This window comes from Lissotriton vulgaris, unplaced genomic scaffold (genome assembly GCF_964263255.1).
Source record: "Lissotriton vulgaris unplaced genomic scaffold, aLisVul1.2 SCAFFOLD_1482, whole genome shotgun sequence".
Classification (NCBI taxonomy): Eukaryota; Metazoa; Chordata; class Amphibia; order Caudata; family Salamandridae; genus Lissotriton; species Lissotriton vulgaris.
The window spans coordinates 534,777-542,148 of record NW_028241637.1 but is presented as its reverse complement, the minus strand read 5'-3'; positions in this window follow the sequence as shown (position 1 = coordinate 542,148).

Sequence of the window (7,372 nt, the reverse complement as noted above, 5' to 3'; positions counted from 1 at the left end):
GTTTCCAAGCAGGCTTGTGTTGAAATAAATCTGGTATACGTAAAGTGGAAGTCAAGCTGTACTCAAAATGCTTGGTAGTTACCATCTGGCGCTTATAAAGCAGTGCCAGGACATCTATAAAATTCAACAAGGTTAGAGCACAGTTTCCCTTCTCGGGCATGTGTCTGCTTCGAGCAGGATTTGAATAAGCAGGTCGCTCTCCAGGATAAGCTTTTTCGGTCAGGAAACCTAATGTATTTTTCCCAGACAGAACAAGGACAGAACAAGGAGGCAAAGGAAGTTGAGGAGGGACATTGTTTCTCCATGGGCAACAGCCATTCTCCATCAGAAGTGTGGCTCAGTGGTTAGAGGCGGCAGACCCGGAAGCTGGGATCGACTGTGGACCAGGGTTCGATTCCCCGCCTCGGCGGGTCTCGGGCTCAAAATTCCACGGCCTCGACAATTCTCGCTCCGGTGCCTACTCGACTCACGGGGTCTCACTCTGCAACTCTGGGCAATAGCTTGCTTAATCTCCATGACGGCCCCTCGCGGCGGGATGCCTGGCTTTCACCCTGTGGTCTCCCTGCCGGGGCCTCTCACAGGGGAATACCAGGACGGGTTCCCTAAGCAAGCGCCAGGATGCCCTTTCGGTGACAGGTTGCGCTATATAAATACACCTACATTTACATTTACATCTACCACTCACTGTTTTATAAAGATGTTCCCATAAAAATGTATCCTCACACCAGGTGTACTGAAGGTGATTACAATCAGTATACTAGTTGCACATGCTATAATATTTGTGATTAGTATTGTGAAAACAATGCACATAATAGTTGTGGTCATTCGCATTCAATAAACAATTAATACGCACAATGGCACACCATTTGCTAAAGGTCATCTGACTTAGTTTACACAGGCTAGCCAGTAGGTATTAATCATTGGCACAGTTACTGCAACCCTGAAAATGTAAAACTCTACCACTAGTCACAACGTTGGCAAAGGAGAGAAGAGTCTCTAAAATGAGGTCTCCCTTATTATGGGGCACTATAAGTGTGTGCCTTGGGAGTTCTATAGCTGCAGTTTGGCGGGCTCCCTTAGGAATAGGGGCTCCTTAAATCGAACCAAAAGACAACAATGCAAGGGAGCCTTTGGAACAATAGTAAAATGGCAGTAATAGTACACATGCATAGTTTGTCTGGAACAATTACCTTACTGTAACTGAAAGGACTGAAATGGAATCATGTAAAATATTGTTTAAATAACGTATACTACTGGAAGACGGCACTTTCCTCTTCCTCAAAGGCAGAAAATAGTAAACACAGCTACGCCGTGGACTGGAAAAATGCCACGTACATTACCTCCAACTCTCGAACCATTACCACTCCCGGAAAAATGGTACAAACCTAGGAGTAATATTCCACTTGGTTCCATATTAGTTACCATCCAAAAAGGACGATAACAAATGATATTACCCTTCAATAACCTCTCCTGCACAGCATTCTAACAGCCCTTACAAGAGATCTTCGGGCTAAACAAACTTGATCACAAGTCACGGGCCCGCTACATTTCCACAAAAGTTCCTTTACAGGATCATTGGAAGTCTTCAAAAGGCACAACTCAAAACACTGATCCTGGCCCTCAATTAGAATAAGTATATATATCAAGCATAAATTGAAAGCACTACGGGGTATATTATCAAGAATGCCATTCCAAATTATCGCCGGTTTAGTGGTTGAAAACTGCTGCTAAAGCGGCGATAATGGGCTTCATAATATGCCCTTGAGACTTCCAATAGAAGTCCATGTTCTGGTGTGAACATGGGCTTCTATTGGAATTCTCCAGGGCATATTATCAAGCCCATTATCGCAGCTTTAGCTGACGTTTTCTGCCGCTAAACTGGTGATAATTTTAACACCGTTCTTGATAATATCCCCCCACATTTGCTAACGGTGGCAGCCAGGTCAAAGTTCAAAGCACCTTACACCTTTCAAAAGGTGATTGGGAATAGGCATTCAGGATATGTGCAGAAATTGTCCACTGACTGCTTTGAAAAAGGGATGATCTGTAACCTAAAGTATGGATTGTCTGTTAAACAAAGTTCAAGAGACCTGAGAGGAGTAGGGGAGAGGACAGTGAGCTAGGAAAAGACGTGCGTTCTGCAACAGTACAACCAACGGATAGAGCCGATACCCATGTTCATGGCAACCTAAATGATTTAATTATCAAGCTGCTGCATTTTCTGCCTACTTATAGGTTGGCTCCACCTGCTGCATATTCCACCATCTGCAACATGGTTTGTAGATTTCAACAAATATATAATTTCTGGCTCAAATGGACTCAAATGGATCATAGATTATTGAACACAAATATGATATATGTAGTGCAACGAGGCATCATACATTTCGCTAACTTTATCTGGTCACCTGTCAGTCGTTGATTACTGCATTAATATATTAAACCAGTGCAAATAAGGAGAAACGTTTACTTACATAGTAATAATGTTCCCTACTGATGGGCTTGGGGAGAGTTTTGGTCCGTCCGCGATCCTAATGAGGCCCTAAATCTTTCTTTCACTTATACTTAGTTTTGTTTATGCTCACTTAGTCTGACTCTCACTTCTCCTACTCTCCTCTTATTTTTACCAACTCACACTTTTTTTCCTCAGGTTACTCTTTCTCTCTTTCACTTATTTTAACTTCTAGTCTTACGGCTATACCACCTCATCTACTTTTACTTACCTATATTTTCTTCTATTCACCACTAGTTTTATCCCTACTTATTTTCCTCTAAGATCTATTCTTACTTATTCTCCTACTCCTATTCCTACTCTCATTTGTTCCAACTTTCTCTAACCCTATGCAGAACTCATACTCCTTTGTGCCGTCTTTTATTTTGTCTAATAATTATATTTACTGGTTTTGCCTAATATATTCAACTACTGTATGTTCTCCCACCACAACTCCTACTTCCGTTCCCCTACCTTTCTACTATCTGACTCCTTCCTTCTGCAGTCATCTGTCCTGTACTTTCTCATCACTGCAGTTAATCCCACCTAACTATCCCCCAGATTCATCAAAGTGCCGTTTTGCGAGTCCTTAATAGCAATTTTTAAGGAATCGCTATTAAAGACTCGCAAAACGGGATGCATGTAGAAATTGCAATATTTTTTGCGATTTCTACTGCTTCCTTATTTGCGATTCGGTAATTGCTAATCGCAAATAAGGAATGACTCCCCATTCATTTGGCCCATAAGAATGAATGGGGAGTCATTCCTTATTTGCGATTAGCAATTACGAATCGCAAATAAGGAAGCGATTTCAAGGGTGCCAGGGTGTCCAAAGGACACCCTGGCAATTTTAAAAAGGTTCATGAATAGCATTTAAGGAATCTCTAATAGAGATTCCTTTAATGCGATTTTTCGCAATATAGCGATTTCTATAATTGCGATTTTTGCATTTGGGATGATGAATCCCAAATGCAAAAATAGCGCTCGCAAAGGGCCAGATTTTCAGAATCTGTCCCTTTGCGAGCCGATTTCAGCTTGATGAATCTGGCTGTATGTGGTCCTAACATAGCTGATCAAGTCTTCATTTCTCTAAAGTCAACCTACTGTTCACTGTTTAATTCGCCCAATAAATATAACAAGGAGGATACATTCATCACACTTTCTTATTTATACCAACCTACACTTCTACCTTTGCACCAAAGGCTCTCACTCCACTGACAGCAAAAGACATAAACTCATCAGCATAAAACGCACTCACACCTATGCACCTTCTCATCCAAGCATCAACTCTTATCTAATGTGCATACTACTAAATGCCGGGTCAGTCAATTTTCCTCATCCTGAAAACGTTGATGTCATTTTCACTGTGATCTGCACAAGAGTCTTGCCTTACTGTACTTTCCTAATGTGTCATTAAACTACTTGTACTTCAAGGATAAAAGATTGTCCATACTTACAGAAGACATAAATTAGGATGCAGCACTGCAGGTTTTCCAAACAACATACTCTGGAGCAGATTTTTCCTATCCGTAGCCAATGACACATTCAACTACATCAATCTTCAAAGATATGTTGTATATGGTGCTACATTCATGGACCTTGTGATTGTGCAGGATCTTTCTGTATCACTAATGTAGGATCTGCTCATTTGTATGGTGTTCTCCTGTGCCTGTAAATTATTTGGTGGTGTCTATGTAGAGGCTTCCATTATGTTACCTTAGGGAAGGTTTACTTTTCTCATTTATTCTTGTGCATGATACTGCAACACTTCCCATTACCCGTCTCACCTTGCTTGATAATGTTCTGCTGCCCTTACAGTGTGGTTAGTTCTGAACTTCACACAGACATCTTACCTCAATTTCATTTAGTAGTAAGAGTTGTGTGGGACAAGAACAGACCAAGGTTCCTGAGAACTTGGGCTCTTTTTCCATAGAAAAAATGGTTGCTGGTCTTGGGGAGAACTTGAAGTGTGGAGTTTTGTGAATCCCCTGAAAGTGGATCTTTACTGCATTTAGCACTTATGTTTAATTTGGAGAATTTCTTTCACATAGACCACCTTTGCTCAGCCCTCCAAACTTTGATAATTTATAGTGTTATTTTGAATTTTAAGTGCTTCACAAAAATCCCCAGGAGTGCACATACAAATATATACATGCTGTTGATTTCCATATGTACGTCTGCTGCCCTACACATATTCTCCACCTCAGTAACTAAATATGTAAACAAAGTTGCTGTCTTGGAGATGACAAAAGTAGCAATATATAAGTTAAAAGATTCTATTTAGGCTTTTCATGGCCACATAACGAAGGAACCGCAACTGCTATAGCAAAAGTGAATTTGTAATAGACATTTGATTAAGGACTAGCTGGTTAGTTTACATGCACCACATACATGAAAATAAATTATTTTAGTGAATTGCAGGCAAAAAGAATAGTCTTTGCTTGACGTTTAGGTGTTTTACGAGGAGGCACCTTAATGGATATGTATATGTGGAACCCGGGGTTATTTCTCACAAATATCCTAAAATTATTCTTGGTTTATGGCAATTTGCTCATTGAGGGGCCTATTTAAGAAATGGTGATGCAGTCAGCTTGCTGGCTTGCACTGCATGACAGGGAAAGGGCAAGAATGCACTGTATTTAAGCCATTATGCATATTCCTGCCTTTTCCTCTGAGCTGGCTCCCTTTTGTCAGACTAGCGCCAACGCAGGAACCCTTGCACCATGGTGCAAGGGTGCCTGTTTTGCATGCAGGATGGTTTTGTGCAGGAAGGAGCACCTTCCTGCGCAAAAACAATCCTAAGAGACATGTTCCTCTATCTATGTGTGCTGCAGAATGTAGCACACATAGAAAGTAGAAGTAAAGAGGAGAAATAACGATATTGTTCCTCATTTCGCCTCTTTTGGGAAGGCATATCTTTTTGGCACATTCCCAGTTTTACCAGTTCTAGTCATCTGGGACTGCGTCAAAAACCAGACGAGATGAGTGGGAACACCCACGCAAATCCCATGGAACACATTCCCAGGGCAACACAGAAATTTGCGCTGCGTTGCTTTACTCCAGATTTATGGATCCACCCAGGGCCATGCAGCATGGCCTTGGGTGGCTTCATACATCTGACTTAAGGTTTGTGTCGCTCTTGCACCATGTTGCATGGTGCAAGAGTGACACAAACCAGCTCGTAAATAGGCCCCTTAATTTCTAACTGTGGCTGTTTAATTTATGCCAGGTAACAAGTGAAAACACTGAAAATACATGATATGAGAAACTTTGGGTAGACAGTAGCCATGCCATTAGACAGAAAGAATGCACATTACAATGGTTAAGAACATACAAAAGGTATATTTTATCTATGATTGTTTTATGATGTTGTTCAGGATTTAATTGTTTATATATCCTGCAAAAAAATACATATGAATTGCCCCTTGTTTATATTAATGTCAACTGAGTTGACATAATGTAATATCTGTTTCTCCTATGATAATTTAGGGCCTGATTTAGAGTTTGACGAATGGATTACTCTGTCCCAAACGTGAGGATATCCCATCCGCCTTGTTACAAGTGCCATTGGATATAATGTAATTGTAATATGACCAACAGGTTATCCATCATGCTTGTGATTAAGTAACCTGTCCACCAAACTTTATTCTATAGTGAATTTTTCCATTGATAAGAAGCACGTTAATATATTATTGTTGATATGGGATACTTGCTAAATTTCAGATATGGAGTGTGAAGTTTTGTATAGAAGGCTACATATATTATTTGTGCCGAAATATTAGGTTATGTATACTTTATTTCTGCCCTGAAGAAGTCAAAAAACGTTAAGAGAGTGAAACACGTTGGCAAAGTATAAGTGGTGGAATGGGATTGGAGAGAATTCTTTTAAAAAAATCAAGTAACCTTTGGCTCAGTTTTTGGTTTTTGATTATTTGTTTGAATTCTTAATTCTTATTCTGAGTTCATCCTCCAAGCAGGGCTTGTGGCGCCTACTGCAACAATATTTGTTGAAAGCCCCCAACGCCCTCCTTTTCCACCAATTCCCACACTAACACCCTTTTATATGGCCCCTCAAGTCTCCAAAACCACTCTCTCTAGCATGAATTTCTTTTGTTTTAAGTCCTGCTGTTGGAACCTTTTTGAGGTGACTTTAAAGCGGAGGTTGCCTGAGCTATGTTCCGTGTGCTTCTAAGATTTCAGGATGTCTCTGAAATCAAGTAGGTTTTCTCCCCAAAGGTAGATTCTGACAGCGTGGGGAGCTTCTTTTGGTCATCCTGCATTGGGGATGGTATCCTGGCCTGCAAAGAGCATCTCTTTTTTTGTGCGACTCCCTGAGGGGTTTTGGGGTTCTGGGTTTTGGAAAGCTTTCCACTTATTATGGAGGAGGGCTGAAGATGACTGAAATTGCTGGTTGGTAGAAACTGCAGCATGAGGCTCCTACCTCCGAGGACTTACTCTGCACTTAGGCGGTGCTCAGAACTCTATTGAGGGATGTGGCCTCAGACTGTGGCAATGGCTTTCAGACTCTGGTTCTCACCAGGGGCCCTGAGAGAGTATTTAAGCTTGTGAATCCCTCTCCCTCAATCCTCTCCTGGCAGGTAAAGCCTAAAGTCTCTCACAGTTTTCAGGCCTCGGGCCCCCACGGTCCTGTCTTTCCAGGCCTCCTCCGATGGAATGTGCAGGGAGCCAGAAAATCCTGTACTACAACCGTTGGACCATCACTGCTGCAGAGTGGGCTGGGGCTGGGGCTGGGGCTGGGCCAGTTTCTTCCTTGCATACCGTTCGTCTGCCTCACTGGAGGTACTGCTGCTGGCTAACCATCCCAGTGGCAAGGGAAGGCAGAGCTTAGCCAAGCCTAGCAGCCCCGGGGTACCCACAAGCAGC